At 39.9% G+C, this 19,290-nt stretch overlaps 1 protein-coding gene across 1 annotated transcript in view; it reads left to right on the forward strand.

Moving 5' to 3' along the window:
• The first annotated feature begins 874 nt into the window (after nt 1-874).
• The window catches only part of AXIN1 (axin 1), a 126,717-nt gene continuing 108,301 nt past the window's right edge, over nt 875-19,290 (forward strand). The window contains exons 1-2 of the mRNA XM_073648520.1: nt 875-1,098; nt 6,118-6,382. The gene's annotated coding sequence lies outside the window, so the exon portion shown is untranslated. The remainder of the gene's footprint in view (nt 1,099-6,117; nt 6,383-19,290) is intronic.

Raw genomic sequence — 19,290 nt, forward strand, 5'->3', positions numbered from 1 at the left:
CCAGGAAGTTGAGGGAAATCTGGGAAGTGTTGAAATAGGTGAGTGGCAGGGGATCAGTGATTAATCATTTTTTACAATTTTTTTTTTGGCCTTTAAAAAAATGTTGCAGTTGGCAACTCCTTTAAAGGGGTTTCTCCTACTTTAAAACTTATTTTTTATGGGTCGAGGAGGGGAAATAAAAAAAAAAAAGAAAAATTAAATTCACCTCCATTGTTGTCGGTGTTCGTCCGTACTAGCTACTATTTCCCCCACTGGTAGAAATGTACAAAAATAATGTCACGTAACTGCTGCAGCCAATAAGCTGATCACATTGCATCCAAACAGAAATGTATGGCAACTGGCGAGGGACACAGTAGCCAGGGTGTAGGAGTGACGCAATAAGCAAAAATGTGTCAAACTGCACCCAATAATAGTTTATTTTTCATTTCATTTACCCATACAGGTGTCAGTTGTCAGGAATATACAGCTTCATGACAACTAAGTTTATCTTCATTCCGGAAGACCTGGAAAACTCATACATTATATGGATATCCCATTGATTTTAATGAAATTTGTGTAATACTTAATTTCACCTGTGGTGGCGCTGTAGGAAGCCTGCTCCCATCTTTCCTCACAGTCCCAGCAGAACACTCTTGTAACAAAAGAGGATTGACTAACTACCCTTTAATAGCTTTATATAACTATTTGTGATAAATTAGGTAAATGTTTCTTTAACAAAAGAAGAGGGAAGAAAGAAACAATGTCATAGTTTCATTCACAGAAAAAAGGGGCTTTGTTTAACTGTTTCCATGGCAATTATAAATTGTGGTCCCCTGGGAATAGGGGGGTGTTTGTTGCCATAGTTACAGCCGGATTCTATGGACCATCATCTGGTTCTTTCCACAGCCAATCTGGATGTAGCACCAATTCTGCAATATGTAGAAGTAGCGATTCTCATCTTCAGCCTCATCATAATACTCAGTAGAAAAAAAAAAAAAAAAAAATAGAGGAAATAGGTCTGTAGGATATAGTGAATCCGCTCCGGACAGCTGACAATGGCTGCGCCCAAACATGGCGGACTGCGAAAATCGAAGCTGGAGACCAACGCAGCAGGAGCAGGTGAGAAAAAAAAGAAAAATCCTGACCTCGCGTATCGCCGTTTATTGTGCTTTGATAAAACGTATGTTCCTTTTTTTTATTTTGAATTTTTTTTGTTTCTGGTTCCCGCACGGGCTTTTCTTCTTCGGCACGCCATCACCCCTTTCAAAACAAAAGCATCATAATAAATGACAGCGTAGATTTCGCAAAAGGACGTTCCACTCGGATCAGACAAAAATTTTCTTTGTAGGCCTTTCAGATCGAATTTTGCAAAACAGCATTAGCAAAGCTTTCCAGCTGGGCTCTTATATAGTTTGATATTTTCTTCCATTCTTCCCGGCGCCCCCCCCCCTCTTCTCTTTCTTCCTTCATCTCTTATTTTTTTTTTTCTTTTGGGTTCTTGAGTACTGTGACAATACAGAAAATCGATGTGTATTTAAAAAGACATGAAGGGACCATTGGACTCATCGCGTACTTCAAATCTCATTATTCGGAACATCAGAAGAAAGATATTTTCAAAAGGCCGCTATGATATTTAAAAGAAAATCTGATTCAGATCAAAGCGGGAGAGGAAGAAATGGCTGCTGTTTGTTTCTTTCTTTTCCTTTTTTTTTTTTTTTTCACGCGGTTTTACTCTTTAGGGAGAAAATCGAATGGCAGAAACACTGAGACAGCAGAACCCGCAGGACGCTGTACAAGCTCCTTCTGTTGTACTCCATATTATCCGGAGATCCTGCTGCGTGACCCATTTTTTTTTCCAGAAAATGTCGTGCGAGAAGAAAGACCTCGGATGGCGTCACCGTTTTGAACGGACCGTTAAAGAAAAAAAAAATGATTCACACACTAAATAATTTTCTTTTTGTCCTTTTTGAACTTTTTTTTTTTTTGTCGCAGCTTCTTTCCTGGAAGATGAATAGAAAAAAAAAAATAATAATTTGGATTGACTTATCCCAAAGTACAACAGCTTACCGCTCAGATCCTTCAATTCTTTGAAATTTCTGAGCCAAACAAAAACTTTCACCTTTTCCTTTTCTTGTCAACTGTTTTGTCGAAATTTTTTCTTGTTGATTCTCAACATCTAAAGGTTTTGTTTCATTTTTTTGAAAATTGTTTTTGTAAAATGGACGCAATCGTGAGAGTAAAATAAACTGTCTGAAAAAAAGAAAAAAATGCCAAAAACATCCCTCCTGTAGAATTTTAATAGGCTCATCTTTGGCGATTGTCACATCCTTCAGTAAACCCATAGTCGCAAATCTTTTAATCCACTGTGGCTAATCCAGTCTACTTCTGTTGAACCTCATACATTCAACATCAACAAAGAAGCTTCAGCAGGACACTGGCATACATAATGAATTTATAACCTTGGGTTTTATGGATGACCATAAAAAGACGTTATAAGGTGGGCTTTGATCCACGGCATCACTACGAGGGTAACGTTCTCTTCTTCAATTAGATTCTCTGAAAGGGAAATGAAGAAAGCATCTAGAGTGGTTTCTAGCCGACAACGTGAAAAGTAAAAGCCCAAGTACTTATTAGGATCTAATAAAAACTTCAGTATTTTCTAAGGAAGAAGGAGGCCATGTTTCTCTGGTAATGACGAGAAGATCATACATAAAAGAAAAATATGTATCATCCAAGGTATTTGTGAAAAGTTTGACGGGGGAAGATATCATTGAAAAGATATTTGGCCAGACTGCGAATAAAGACCCTTTGGTTGGACAATGGTTGACAAGACGACAAAATGGCTCCAAGTATACTCCAAGGAAAGTATTGAAGCATGTCTAGGAAAAGGCGGCCATGTTTTTTTGATAATGATAACATCACATGTAAAAAAAATATTTATCATCCATGGTGTTTTTGAAAAACTTTCATTCGAGGAAGAGATTTATTGAAAAAAATATTTGGCCAAATTATGCCCATAAGTCCCATTGTTGGAGAATGGTTGACGAGAAGTCAAAATGTTTCCAAGCTAGGCAACGAAAAAAGCCTTTAGACGTTGAAGAATGGTTGATGAGAAGTCAAAATGTTTCCAATCTAGTCAATGAAAACACCTTTGGACATTGGAGTGCAGTGCAAATTTTATTTTTGAAACTGCCCTGAAAGTGTAATAACGGGCAAAAGGTAACTGGAACATGAATGTGGAGAACATCAAGGATTTTTGACTAAAGAACTAGAAAACTAAATTTATACCCATCCAAATGTAAAGCTCTGGTCAATGTCTCAAAATTAGGGTGTCCATTGTTTGGAGGGCATCAGTGTTGGTTGTAACCCCAAAGTAGTGATGAAGAACTTTGACCCATTGATGAGGTCCACATTTTTATATGTATTAAGCAAAAAGCAAACCTCTAGGGGAAATGATGTGTCCTAGGTACCAGTCAATGGTGGTAATGAGATGACAAGTTCTTCTAACTCATAACTGGGAATTCATTAAAATAGGCTCCAGATATAAGAGTAATGATTCAATGTGTGGAATTGTAAGAAAAACAATACAATAGAGAGGAAAAGGAAAGGAATGAGACTATGATTACATTTGTTTTATTGATTTGGGAGAATTATTGCCATTTTTGGTCTCTTTTTCCACGGGGTTTAATATTAAAAATTATAATAATTTATTAATGAGTATTGTAAAATAACTTATTTGCATGACAGCTGAAGTGCCAGTGATGGGCCGCCCAGTTAAGCCCGTTATGTTGTGTGTAGCGAGGGACGTGATGGTAATTAACATAGACGGCAGAGCGAAGTGCCAGAACCGTAATAGGACCCAAGTGGCAACAGCATGCTGCCACCTCCAGGTAATCATCCATCATTAGCATGTCATGAATTGTTCATTTTTCTACCAGCCCTGCAAAAAATAATCCAGATGATGTTCTTTTATTAATATTCATACAGCATGTAACACGAGGCAATCCCGCGGAGGATTTTAACAAGAATTGTTGTGTTTAATGTTTCAGGTTTCACGAGTTACAAACATTAACTTGTCTAATCAATACAGGAACCTGGTGTCCTACAAAAACGACGGGAGACATGTAGTATTTTATTTATATGTTCTTTATATCAGCCTATATCTTATCCAATTATCTATATATGTATCTAATTATCCTTCTATTATCTATCTAATTATCTACCCAAGTATCTATCTAATTATCCTTCTATCTATTATGTATCTAATATGTATCTATTTCTTATTTAAATATTTATCTAATTATCTATTAGCTATCTATCAATCGAATTACCTATCTATATCTAATTATCTATCAGCTATCTAATTATCTATCTTATGCAGGTAAAAACATAAAAATAAACATAATATTAGTAATGGTTCCATACAGAGCCAAGCCAATATTTTAGGTTGGAAGTAGACTTAAGTTCTTCAAGTTCAACCTAACATGTTGGTCCAAAAGTTGGCAAAAATCCCATGAGACAGATGCTAATTGCCACATTTTAGGGGAAAAAATTCTCCCTGACTCCACATACGACAATCAGACAAATCCCATCACAAAATCTAGTACCCATAACCTGTAATATTATATTTATCAGGAAAGGCATCCAGGCCGCCTTGTACTTTTGAATCAACCATTATCACATCATATGGCAGAGATTTCCAAAATTTCACTGCTCTTACAGTAAAGAATCCATAGTTTCACTGCTCTTACAGTAAAGAATCCTTAGTGTCACTGCTCTTATAGTAAAGAATCTATAGTCTCACTGCTCTTACAGTAAAGAATCCATAGTCTCACTGTTCTTACAGTAAAGAATCCATAGTCTCACTGTTCTCACAGTAAAGAATCCTGTCTCAGTGCTCTTACAGTAAAGAATCCACAGTCTCACTGCTCTTACAGTAAAGAATCCATAGTCTCACTGTTCTTACAGTAAAGAAGCAATAGTCTCACTGCCCTTACAGTAAAGAATCCAGTCTCAGTGCTCTTACAGTAAAGAATCCATAGTGACACTGCTCATACAGTAAAGAATCCATAGTGTCAGTGCTCGTACAGTAAAGAATCCACAGTCTCACTGCTCTTACAGTAAAGAATCCACAGTCTCACTGCTCTTACAGTAAAGAATCCATAGTCTCACTGCTCTTACAGTAAAGAATCCATAGTCTCACTGTTCTTACAGTAAAGAATCCTGTCTCAGTGCTCTTACAGTAAAGAATCCACAGTCTCACTGCTCTTACAGTAAAGAATCCATAGTCTCACTGTTCTTACAGTAAAGAAGCAATAGTCTCACTGCCCTTACAGTAAAGAATCCAGTCTCAGTGCTCTTACAGTAAAGAATCCATAGTGTCACTGCTCATACAGTAAAGAATCCATAGTGTCAGTGCTCGTACAGTAAAGAATCCACAGTCTCACTGCTCTTACAGTAAAGAATCCACAGTCTCACTGCTCTTACAGTAAAGAATCCATAGTCTCACTGTTCTTACAGTAAAGAAGCAATAGTCTCACTGCCCTTACAGTAAAGAATCCATAGTGTCACTGCTCATACAGTAAAGAATCCATAGTGTCACTGTTCTTACAGTAAAGAAGCAATAGTCTCACTGCCCTTACAGTAAAGAATCCAGTCTCACTGCTCTTACAGTAAAGAATCCATAGTGTCACTGCTCATACAGTAAAGAATCCATAGTGTCACTGCTCGTACAGTAAAGAATCCATAGTGTCACTGCTCTTACAGTAAAAAATCCATAGTCTCAGTGCTCTTACAGTAAAGAATCACTGTCTGTAATAATGATTAAATCTTCTTTCCTCTCGACGTAGAGGATGCCCCTTGTCACCATCGTAAGCCGAGGTATAAAAAGCTCATTAGTTAGATCTCTGTAGTGTGCCCTCATATATTTGTACACTTTAATAAGACAAGATTGCCCCTAAGCCTTCATTTTTCCAAACTGAATATTCCCAAGTTGATAAGTCTTTGATAATATTGTTAAAGAAAGAAAAAGTAACTAAAACCTTAAATTAATAAGAGGAAAATCTTAATTTAAAATGAAAGAAAACTCTAAATTAGTTTTTCATAGTTTGTTTTCTTGTTTTCTTTTATTTTTACCAGTTTTTGGCTAATTTTACTTCATCGCTTTCACTTTTCAAACAACTGCTACTACTGTGGAGAAGAAAAGTGAAGAGGAGAAAGCTGAAGGACGAAAGGAAAAAATTCAGAAGGAAATCTTCTGGGAGTCAGGAGTGGAGTCTAACAGGTCTCTTAATAGAGAGCCAGATACAGATACAGCATCACCTTTCGTGACTACCGATGGAATTTACCTAACATTTGGAATTTGAAGTCACAAGACATGGAGCAGGGGAACACCGGTCTGCAGGTAAAAACAGCATCAAGGACTTTGTAGCTTTTTATGGCATAAAAGTAAGCAAAAGTAATTTAAAGTCAATAGGATAATAGAAAATTGTAGGAGTGGCTCCATGCAGATAGAGATACAGAATAGCTCATCCACTCTTGGCTGTTTCCATAAATCCTTCATGGTGTATGTTTTTAAAAACCTTCGTCATAACAACAGGTGACAATGAGTGCCATTTAGGACCTCTAGATCAAATTTTTAAGAAATAGCTGAACCTCGCGGAAATGCCCACCACCATTTCCTGAAAGGCAGGAGAGTCACTGTATCTGTGAGGCAGGAGAGTAATGAGCCTGAGAGGCAGGAAAGTCACTGTATCTGTGAGGCAGGAGAGTAATGAGCCTGAAAGGCAGGAGAGTCACTGTATCTGTGAGGCAGGAGAGTCACTGTATCTGTGAGGCAGGAGAGTCACTGTATCTGTGAGGCAGGAGAGTCACTCTATCTGTGAGGCAGGAGAGTCACTCTATCTGTGAGGCAGGAGAGTCACTGTATCTGTGAGGCAGGAGAGTCACTTTATATGTGAGGCAGGAGAGTCACTGTATCTGTGAGGCAGGAGAGTCACTGTATCTGTGAGGCAGGAGAGTCACTTTATATGTGAGGCAGGAGAGTAATGAGCCTGAGAGGCAGGAGAGTCAGTGTATCTGTGAGGCAGGATAGTCAATGAGCCTGCAAGGCAGGAGAGTCACTGTATATGTGAGGCAGGAGAGTCAATGTATCTGTGAGGCAGGAGAGTCACTGTATCTGTGAGGCAGGAGAGTCAATGTATCTGTGAGGCAGGAGAGTCACTGTATCTGTGAGGCAGGAGAGTCACTTTATATGTGAGGCAGGAGAGTAATGAGCCTGAGAGGCAGGAGAGTCAGTGTATCTGTGAGGCAGGATAGTCAATGTATCTGTGAGGCAGGAGAGTCACTGTATCTGTGAGGCAGGAGAGTCAATGTATCTGTGAGGCAGGAGAGTCACTGTATCTGTGAGGCAGGAGAGTCAATGTATCTGTGAGGCAGGAGAGTCAATGTATCTGTGAGGCAGGAGAGTCACTTTATATGTGAGGCAGGAGAGTAATGAGCCTGAAAGGCAGGAGAGTCAGTGTATCTGTGAGGCAGGATAGTCAATGTATCTGTGAGGCAGGAGAGTCACTGTATCTGTGAGGCAGGAGAGTCAATGTATCTGTGAGGCAGGAGAGTCACTCTATCTGTGAGGCAGGAGAGTCACTTTATATGTGAGGCAGGAGAGTAATGAGCCTGAGAGGCAGGAGAGTCACTGTATCTGTGAGGCAGGAGAGTCAATGTATCTGTGAGGCAGGAAAGTCACTGTATCTGCGAGGCAGGAGAGTCACTGAGACTAAGAGGCAGCAGAGTCACTGTATCTGCGAGACAGGAGAGTCACTGAGACTAAGAGGCAGCAGAGTTACTGTATCTGCGAGACAGGAAGAGTCACTGAGCCTGAGAGGCAGGAAAGTCAGTTAGTGTGAAGCAGGAGAGTCACTGTATCTGCGAGGCAGGAGTCACTGTAACTGCGAGGCTGGAGAGTCACTGTTAGTGTGAAGCAGGAGAGTCACTGTAACTGCGAGGCAGGAGAGTCACTGTATCTGCGAGGCAGGAGAGTCACTGTAACTGCGAGGCAAGAGAGTCAATGTATCTGCGAGGCAGGGCTAGGCAGTGACACACAGATGGCATCTGCTACTTGCTAGTGGTTATAGCGCTGCTGCAATAATTCAATCACACATACTCATCTTGTCAGGGCAATTGGAGGCTTTGTAGTACTATCTTTTTCTGGTGAATCAAACTTCTATATATAAACATAGATACAGTGGGTACGGAAAGTATTCAGACCCCTTTAAATTTTTCGCTATTTGTTTCATTGCAGCCATTTGGTAAATTCTAAAAAGATAATTTTTTTTCTCATTAAAGTACACTCTGCACCCCATCTTGACTGAAGAAAAACAGAAATGTAGAAATGTCTGTAAATTTATTAAAAAAGAAAAACTGAAATATCAGATGGTCATAAGTATTCAGAAAAAAAATGAAATTTAACTTTTTTCACAAAAATGTTACTTTAGACACCAATTTTTTTATTTTTGCAAGGGTAACAGGAAAAAATGGACCCCAAAATTTGTTGTGCAATTTCTCCTCAGCATGCCAATACCCAATATGTGGGGAAAACTACTGTTTGGGTGCACGAGAAGATCCGGAAGGGAAGGAGCGCCATTTGACTTTTTGAATGTAAAATTTGTTTGAAAAATTAGCAGACGCCATGTTGCGTTTGGAGAGCCTCTGATGTACTTAAACAGTGGAAACCCCCCCCCCCACAAGTGACACTATTTTGGAAACTAGACCCCTCAGGGAACTTATCTAGATGTGTGATGAGCATCCTGAACCCCCAGGTGCTTCACAGAAGTTTATAACATGGAGCAGTGAAAATAAAAAAATCTACCTTTTTTGACAAAAATTATGGTTTAGCACCAAATTTTTTACTTTACAATGGTAAGAGGAGAAAATGGACCCCAAAAACTTTGGTACAATTTCTTCTGAGTATGCAGATATCCCATAAGTGGGGAAAATACATTGTTTGGGTGCACGGCAGGATTCAGAAGGGAAGGAGAACTGTGCGACTTTTTGAATGCAAAATTGGTTGGAATTGAGAGCTGACGCCATGTCGCGTTTGGAGAGCCCCTGATGCGCTGAAATAGTGAAAAACCCCCACAAGTAACCCCATTTTAGAAACTAGACCCTTCAAGGATTTTATTAAGGGGTATAATGAACATTTTGAACCCAGAGGTAAGACACATAATTTGATAACATTAGGTCATCATATTGAATAAGTTGTCATTAGTCTTGAGCACAAATGCTCGCTACCTGAGTTAGCATCGGGTACTCAGGTATGCACCAAGTATCGTGGGTGCTCGAGTGACATGCTCGAGTCCTCACCCCGCATGTTTCACGTATATTAGACACCCAAAAAAAACATGCAGGGATCGCTCGTGAATGGCAGTCAATCCATGCAACTTTTTTTGGCCACGAAGCATATGGGGTGGAGACTCAAGCATGTCACTCGAACACCCGCGATACTCGGTGCATATCTGAGCCCCCGATGCAAACTCAAATAGCAAGCACATGCGCTCAACACTAGTCGCCATATCGTCATCATTTTATTTTCTTTACTTCTGAAAAAATCCCAACCCCAACCCTAACACAACCCTAACCCTAGCACAACCTTAACCCTAGCCCTAGTACAACCCTAACCCTAGCACAACCCTAACCCTAACCCTAGCACAACCCTAACCCTAGCACAACCCTAACCCTAACCCTAGCACAACCCTAACCCTAGCACAATCCTGCGTGGCATAAGTGATTAGATGACTTTATTCTTCAGGTCGGTGCAATTACAGCGATACCGGATCCATATAGTTTTTTTATGATTGACAGCTGTCACACACTAAAAGACACTTTTTTTTGGAAAGACTAGTTTTTGCATCGCCATATTTTGAGAGCTATAATTTTTCCATATTTCGGCAGTCATGTAACGGCTTGTTTTTTTGCGGGACACGTTGACGTTTTTATTGGTACCATTTTTGGGCACGTGACATTTTCTGTTCACTTTCTATTCCGATTTTTGGGAGGCAGAATAAACAAAAACCAACAATTCAGGATACCACATTTATATATTTTTTTATGTTTTGGCGCTTTTACACAATAAAAACTATTTTATAGAAAAAATATATTTTTTTGTATCGCTTTATTCTGAGAGCTATAACTTTTTTATTTTTCGGCTGATGGAGCTGTATTGTGGCTTGTTTTTTGCAGCACAAGATGACGTTTTCAGCGGTACCATTATTATTTACATTCGTCTTTTTGATCGCGTGTTATTCCATTTTTTGTTTGGCGGTATGATGATAAAGAATTGTTTTTTGCTTTGTTTTTTTTTGTGTTTTTTACCATGTCCACTAAAGGGGTGAACTAGTAGGACAGTTTTATAGATCAGGTCGTTCCGGACGCTGCAATATCAAATATGTGTACTTTTATTGGTTTATTTTTTTTTTCATAATAAATAAATATTATGGGTAGAATATATTTTCATTTTTTGGGAATTATTTTTTTCATTTTATTTTATATTTTTACTAATTTTTTTCCACTTTCTGGCACTTTTTTACTTTTAAACTTTGTCCCACTATGGGACTTTCACTTTTTGCAGCCTGATCGGCTGTATAGCATAGAGAGCAGCAGCATCCATATGCCATGCAGTCTGTCAGCGCTGCACAGGGAGAAGTCACTTTGGTGGCGCACTGCGCATGATCAAAGTACCTTCCTGCTGTCTGGTGACCTGCATGTTGTCATGATGACATCGGGTTACCATGACAACATCTGGGAGCCGCCGCAGACAGCGCGGGACACCAGCAGAGGAGGTAAGTATTGGCACTTACCTACCCTTGCCCCCACAATGCTGCGATCAACTTAGATCAGGATTCAGGCGGTGGTGATCGCCCTGCACCGCTTGTGTGTGGGCGTGATCGTATCATGCAAAATATTACATAGCTGGTCTATAAGTCCCAGGGCACTGCTACGTACTATTACTGACAAGGTCGTAAAGGGGTTAAAAGCCGCCCCCTCCACCTGTGGACCCCTGGCGCAGCTGCTTTAGTGGTATGTCCGCATCTGGGTGCAAGGTCCGAACTGATGGCGGCCGGTTCATCATCAGAGAAGACAGCAGCATTTCCAGATTGTACCGATATACGGCTTTTTCTTTGTATGATAGAGTTTTCACTTAAATTTATGGATTGCATGGCCAACTGTATTCCCAGATAATAATTTCTGGATGTATTCCTGAACCCATGCAGTGATTTGCAGGACCAAATCATGCCCGGTTTTAATGCTGCATGAGGGCCCATAGGTCATTGCCATTCAATATTGACCGTCCGTCTTGTCCCCTGTGCACATGGATTTCTCCAGAATCTCTGAATCTTTTAATGATATTATTACTATATATAATGAGATTTTCAAACTATTTCCAATTTTAAGTTGAGGAATTTTTTTTTAAAAATGATTCCACTACTTTTAGAGAATTGCTCACAGATTAGTGACCATCTTTGCTTCTGAGAGACTCTGCCTCTCTCACATGCTCTTTTTCTCACAGTCATGTGACTTAGTTGAAAATTGACCCTCCGGCTGTTTTCATTAGTACCATTCACTTTTCCAACCTTTTGTTAACCCTTTCTCAACTTTTTTGAGATGTGTCACTGCCTTCGATTTCTAAATGAGTTAATTTTTTGCAAATGAAATGTAAAAAATGTCCAACTTTCCAACTTCTTATATTTATCCTGTTTCACAATTTTTACTAAGACAATTAAAATAACATCGTATAACTGCATCATTCAATCGGAGATTACGATTCGGACATAAAATTAGATATAAAGTGTATAGTCCAATGCTTATCATTAATTAATAAACTTATAACAGAAGAACATGAAAGAGGAAAAAAGAAAAGAATGAGATTCTCTGGTCTCAACATAATACAACAATCTTATATGAAAATATATACGTGGATGCTTCTAGCTGTTTAACAGGAAGAATCCAACATGTTGGTCAAAAGCAATTTAATCGGTGTCCTATGAGCTCCCGGGATTAAGCCCAAAACGAGAGCCAAAGAAAAGTGTAAAATTAGGAGAAGGAAAATCAAAAAGTAACCAGAAATAGGAGGAAAAATGTCTCTAGACCTGATTTTCCAAGTAAAGACTAATGGCAACTGAGTTTATGACTATGGCACAGAGAGTATTTGCATGTCCTCTGAGTATTGGATCCAAGGGGAACAAATCTTTTCAAACACGTGGATTCGATCCAAGAGGCTCTGGAAAGTTTCTTGTTAACCATAATCCATGAAATTTTCAATTTTTCTTGATTAAGGTTAATTGAAAGAGATTTCCAAGCACTTGCAATAGTTATCTTATCTGCAAGGATAACTATGCTTCAGAGTATCGGACATTGCTTTATTTAAAGGGAACCTGTCAGGTTCGTTAATGCTACTAACCTGCAGATCTGTAGGTTAATAACGTTGTGAAGGCGTCTGACCGCAGTACTGGAAGTAAGGCACCCGGAAGAAAATTAAATTTATTTCTCCCAGGAGCCGCCGGCTTTCAGTCATGCCTGCACAGTTACAGTCACCGTTCACAGCACTGAAAGTGGCAGCTGTAAGCACGCTCGGCACTGATTGACGGACATCTTTGTACTGATGCACTACAGAGATGGCTGTCAATCAGTGCCGGGCGTGCTTACGCCCACCACTCTCAGTGCTGTAACTGCGCAAGTATGACTAAAAGCCGGCGGCACCCAGGAGAAATAAAATCCATTTTCTCCTCCCGGCACTGCAGTTTCAGTACTGCGGCTGAACACCTTCATAACGCTATCAACGAGCAGATTAACCCTATATCTGCATGTTAATAGTGTTATCGGACCTGACAGGTTCCCTTTAACGTAACCTCACAAGGGGACTAGATCAAAGAGATCTGATTAACTGTTTGCATCAAGTGACAGTAACAGATACAAAATCTTTGTACCTTAGGATCCGACCACCATTTATGAAATAACGTTGTTTCAGTTACACAGACTCTTAACCAACAGACGGAGAACCCCAGGAAAATCTACGCCAGTCTCTAAGATGTCAGGCACCATCTCGAGAAGCTTATAGCCAGATTCGGCCAACGCTGTATTAATAGAGTCTAGCACACATATGTCAAAATCTGGCCTGCGGACCAAATCTGGCCAGCAGGATGAGTGTATTTGGCTACGATGCCAGGCGGGTCCCCCAAGTATATTTGGCCTGTGAAAAAGGACGCGTCCCCCGAGTATATTTGGCCCGCAACACCGGATGGGTCCCCCACCTGGCATCGCGCTTTACAGTTGGAGAATCATACTGTGATGGGTTCTTTGTTGGGAGGATTGAGGGAGAGGGGTACAGTACAGTCATCATACCATGTGTGTGAAAGGTGACATGGAGGAATTCAATGCGGGGTATCATACTGTGTTTGGGGGGCACTTTTGTTGGCATCATACTTTATTATCTGTATTATTTAAATTTTGTTATCCTTTCTTATTTCATATTTAAATTAGGCCATTGGGCCATATGCTTTTTACTGCTCTTACATAACATATTATATTATTCCAATATTTTATTCTAAGATCTATTAATTAAAATGCACTTTGTTAGTGGCACAACCCCTTTAAGTTTATCTTAATATGAAAAAGTTCATAGTTATATTTGATAAGGAAAAACTTCTTCAATTCTTCTTCTGTTTGAGTTAAGGAAATGAGATATTTGCTGATACCGGAAACATTAAGAAGTAGATACAAAATAATCTTGAGATTTAATACCGAGTCGGTCTAGAAATTTGCTATATATATATATATATATATATATATATATATACATATAAGATTTTAGTCGTCCACCACCTGAATTTCCCTGGAATCTTACCTGGGGAAAAATCTCAATTATTCACTATTGAAGTGCTAGGAGTACGGTGAGATCTAAGGCAATACATCTTTTGCTAGATAATCCGAAAGCACTAAAGAGTGGGAAAATAATATTGGAGGTCTGGAAAATGGACTTAACAAGAAGAGTCCTTGAAGGTTGTGATTAGGAGCTGCTGTATATTTCCATATAAACCCAGATCAGCAGCAAATGCCGGGCGCGAATCGAACTCAGTTGAGCCATTAATTGCCCTCCTTGATAGTATTTCGTTACTTGTTAAACTCCCAGTCCCTCCCATATTTTTTTTTGGGTGGAGAAGTGGACTGGATAATTGTCCTCATGGTGTCTTGGCAAATAAATTGAAGAATTATGGATTTTAAAGAGGAAAGGTTTTCTTCCAGAGGAAAAGGGATTGGGGGGTTGGAAAAAGATACTGATCTGTACTTTATGTTCTGTTGTGAATAAGTGAATAAAATATGGCAATAAGAGATTTCCAAATCATAACATTCTTGTTTTGTTTATCTTTGCAATTAGGGTTATATATGGTATATATATATATATATATATATATATATATATATATATATATATATATATATACACATATATATATATATATATATATATACACACACGTGGTCAAAATTGTTGGTACCCCTCGTTTAATGAAATAAAAACCCACAATGGTCACAGAAATAACTTGAATCTGACAAAAGTAATAAGAAATTAAAAATCTATGAAAATGAACAAATGAAAGTCAGACATTGCTTTTCAACCCTGCACCCACAGAATTTTAAAAAAGTTAAACTCATGAAATCGGCCTGGACAGAAATGATGGTACCCCTGAAAATAATGTGACAAAAGGGACATGTTAAATTAAGTTGTGTCCACTAATTAGCATCACAGGTGCCTACAATCTTGTAATCAGTCAGTGGCCTGTATATAGGGCTACAGATACTCACTGTGCTGTCTGGTACATGGTGTGTACCACACTCAACATGGACCAGAGGAAGCCAAGGAAAGAGTTTAGAAAGGAATTATAGACGAGCATGGTAAATGTAAAGGTTATAAGACCATCTCCAAGCAGCTTGATGTTCTTGTGACTACAGTTATTATTCAGAAATGTAAGATCCATGGGACTGTAGCCAACCTCCCTGGACGTGGCCGCAGGAGGAAAATTGATGACAAATCAAAGAGACTGATAATACGAATGGTAACAAAAGAGCCCAGGATAACTTCTAAAGAGATTAAAGGTGAACTTCAAGCTCAAGGAACATAAGTGTCAGATCGCACCATCCGTCGTTGTTTGATCCAAAATGGACTTCATGGGAGGCGACCAAGGAGAACACCATTGTTGAAACAAAATCATAAAAAAGCCATACTGGAATTTGCCAAACTACATGTTGACAAGCCACAAAGCTTCTGGGAGAATGTCCTATGGACAGATGAGACAAAAATTGAAGTTTTTGGCAAGGCACATTAGCTCTATGTTCACAGACAGAAAAATGAAGCATATCAAGAAAAGAACACTGTCCCTACTGTAAAACATGGAGGAGGCTCTGTTATGTTCTGGGGCTGCTTTGCTGCATCTGGCACAGGGTGTCTTGAATCTGTGCAGGGTTCAATGAAATCTCAAGGGACTATCAAGGGATTCTAGAGAGAAATGTGCTGCCCAGTGTCAGAAAGCTTGGTCTCAGTAGCAGGTCATGGGTCTTGCAACAGGATAATGACCCAAAACACACAGCTAAAAACACCCAAGAATGGCTAAGAGGGAAACATTGGACTATTCTGAAGTGGCATCTATGAGCCCTGACCTAAATCCTATTGAGCATCTTTGGAAAGAGCTGAAACATGGAAAAGGCAACCTTCAACCACGAGACAACTGGAGCAGTTTGCTCATGAGGAGTGGGACAAAATGCCTGTCGCGAGGTGTAGAAGTCTCATTGACAGTTACAGGAATCGTTTGATTGCAGTGATTGCCTCAAAAGGTTGTTCAACAAAATATTAAGTTAAGAAGAACCATCATTTCTGTCCAGGCCTATTTCATGAGTTAATTTTTTTTTTAAATTCTGTGGAAGCAGAAAAGCAATGACTGACTTTCATTAGTTAATTTTCAATTTTTTTTAAATTTATTATAATTACTTTTGTCAGATTCAAGTTATTTCTGTGACCATTGTGGGTTTTTCTTTCATTAAGCGAGGGGTACCAACAATTTTGACCACGTGTGTGTATGTATATATATATATATATATATATATATATATATATACACATATATATATATATATATATATATATATATATACACACACACACACAATCATTGCCGAAAGTGTTGGCACTCTTGCAATTGTTCCAGAAAATGAAGTATTTCTCCCAGAAAATTATTGCAATTCCCCATGTATGTTTTGTTATAGGCAGGTTTATTTCCTTTGTGTGTATTGGAACAACACAAACAAGGAAAAAAGGGGAATTGGACATAATTTCACACAAAACCCCAAAAATTGTCTGGACAAAATTGTTGGCACCGTCAATTTATTATTTGTTTGCACACCCTTCTCCCAACAGCAATTGTAAGATCTCTCCACAGATGTCAATGGGATTTAGATCTGGACTCATTGCTGCCCCTTCAGAACTCTCCAGCTCTTTGTTTCCATCCATTTCTAGGGGCTTTTTAAAGTATGTTTGGGGGTCATTGTCCTGCTGGAAGACCCATGACCTATGATGCAAACCCAGCTTTCTGACACTAGGCACTACATTGCCACCCAAAATCCTTTGGTAATCTTCAGATTTCATGATGCCTTGTACACAGTCAAAGCATCCAGTGTCAGAGGCAGCAAAACAACTCCAAAACAACTTTGAACCTCCACCATATTTGACTGCAGGCACAGTGTTCTTTTCCTTGTAGTCCTCATTCCGTTTTCGGTTAACAGTAGACTGATGTGCTTTACCAAAAAGATCTATCTTGGGCTCATCTGTCCACTTGACGCTTTCCCAAAAGGATTTTGGCTTACTCACGTACATTTTGGCAAACTGCAGTCTAGCTTTTTTATGTCTCTGTGTCAGCAGTGGGGTCCTACTGGGTCTCCTGCCATAGCGTTTCATTTCATTCAAAAGTGGACGGATAGTTTGCGCTGACACGGAGGTACCCTGAGGCTGCAGGACAGCTTGAATTTCTTTGGAACTTGATTGGGGCTGCTTATCCACCATCCGGACTATCCTGCGTTGCAACCTTTCATTAATTTTTCTCTGCCGTCCACGTCCAGAAAGATTAGCTACAGTGCCATGGGTTGTAAACTTTTTGATTATGTTGTGCACCGTGGACAAAGGTACATCAATATCTGGAGATGAATTTGTAACCTTCAGATTGTTGATATTTTTCAACAATTTTGGTTCTCAAGTCCTCAGACAGTTCTCTTCTCCTCTTTCTGTTCCCCATGCTTAGTGTGGCACACACAGAGACACAATGCCAAGTTTTAGTCACCTTCTCCCCTTTTTATCTGGTTTCAGGTGTAATTTTCTTATTGCCCACACCTGTTACTTGCCACAGGTGAGTTTGAACAAGCATCATATGCTTGAAACAAAGTTGTTTAGCCACAATTTTGGAAAGATGCCAACAATTTTGTCCGGCCCATTTTTGGGGTTATGTGAGAAATTATGTCCAATTTGTCTTTTTTTTCTCTGTTTCTTTTGGTGTTGTTCCAATACACACAATAGAAATAAACATGTGTATAACAAAACATGTGCAATTGCAATAATTTTCTGGGAGAAATGCTTCATTTTGTGGAACAATTTCAAGAGTGACAACACTTTCGGCCATGACTATATATATATATATATATATATATATATATATATATATATATATATATATATATATATACAGTATGACTATATATACAGTACAGACCAAAAGTTTGGACACACCTTCTCATTTAAAGATTTTCCTGTATTTTCTTGTCTATCAAAATTGTACATTCACACTGAAGGCATCAAAACTATGAATTAACACATGTGGAATTATATAGTTAACAAAAAAGTGTGAAACAACTGAAAATATGTCTTATATTCTAGGTTCTTCAAAGTAGCCACCTTTTGCTTTGATGACTGCTTTGCACACTCTTGGCATTCTCTTGATGAGCTTCAAGAGGTAGTCACCGTAAATGGTCTTCCAACAATCTTGAAGGAGTTCCCAGAGATGCTTAGCACTTGTTGGCCCTTTTGCCTTCACTCTGCGGTCCAGCTCACCCCAAACCATCTCGATTGGGTTCAGGTCTGGTGTCTGTGGAGGCCAGGTCATCTGGCGTAGCAACCCATCACTCTCCTTCTTGGTCAAATAGTCCTTACACAGCCTGGAGGTGTGTTTGGGGTCATTGTCCTGTTGAAAAATAAATGATGGTCCAACTAAACGCAAACCGGATGGAATAGCATGCCGCTGCAAGATGCTGTGGTAGCCATGCTGGTTCAGTATACCTTCAATTTTGAATAAATCCCCAACAGTGTCACCAGCAAAGCACCCCCACACCATTACACCTCCTCCTCCATGCTTCACGGTGGGAACCAGGCATGTAGAGTCCATCCGTTCACCTTTTCTGCGTCGCACAAAGACACGGTGGTTGGAACCAAAGATCTCAAATTTGGACTCATCAGACCAAAGCACAGATTTGCACTGGTCTAATGTCCATTCCTTGTGTTCTTTAGCCCAAACAAGTCTCTTCTGCTTGTTGCCTGTCCTTAGCAGTGGTTTCCTAGCAGCTATTTTACCATGAAGGCCTGCTGCACAAAGTCTCCTCTTAACAGTTGTTGAAGAGATGTGTCTGCTAGTGACGCGCCCCCTGGGCCATATTCTTTAGGGGAATATCCGGAGCCGGATCAGATGGGAGTTGTAGTCGCCGAGTGGCTGTGACCCGGTCCGTGCCCAGGGTGTCAAACTCAGTTGTATGTGGCAGTCCTACAGATGTTATTAAGTTCTTTTTGTCGACTACGCCACCCGTTGTATTGCGGTCACTATGGCCGCCGCTGCAGCAGGGTCCGCTGAGGCTGATGGTGTTGGTGCAGCTTTTGGTAGTATAACCCCCAACGGGTGGGGTATAGCCTCAGGGGGTCAGGTGCAGAGGATGGGGGTTGTGGTGGTGCAGCATTGATGTTAAATGAAGACAGAGTCGGGTTGTGCAGTTTAGGGTATTTACTCACTGCTGATGTTCCGGTCACTCCAGCTTCAAGTGACCACCCGAGCCGTGCTGCGTCCACCAGGTCCTGGATTCAGCAAACCCCCAAACAAGTCCGGAGCGTGACCCTGAGCTCTCCTTCTGTCCTTTCCTCTGGCCGTCCCCACTAGTGATCCACCTAGGTCCAGCTCCCTCGGGCCTTCTGTTGGGAGACCCTTGGCCTTGGGTTCCCTGACCCTCCACGTGGTT

This window comes from Phyllobates terribilis, unplaced genomic scaffold, assembly GCF_046119375.1.
Source record: "Phyllobates terribilis strain yellow unplaced genomic scaffold, ASM4611937v1 Scaffold_9__5_contigs__length_417890890, whole genome shotgun sequence".
Classification (NCBI taxonomy): Eukaryota; Metazoa; Chordata; class Amphibia; order Anura; family Dendrobatidae; genus Phyllobates; species Phyllobates terribilis.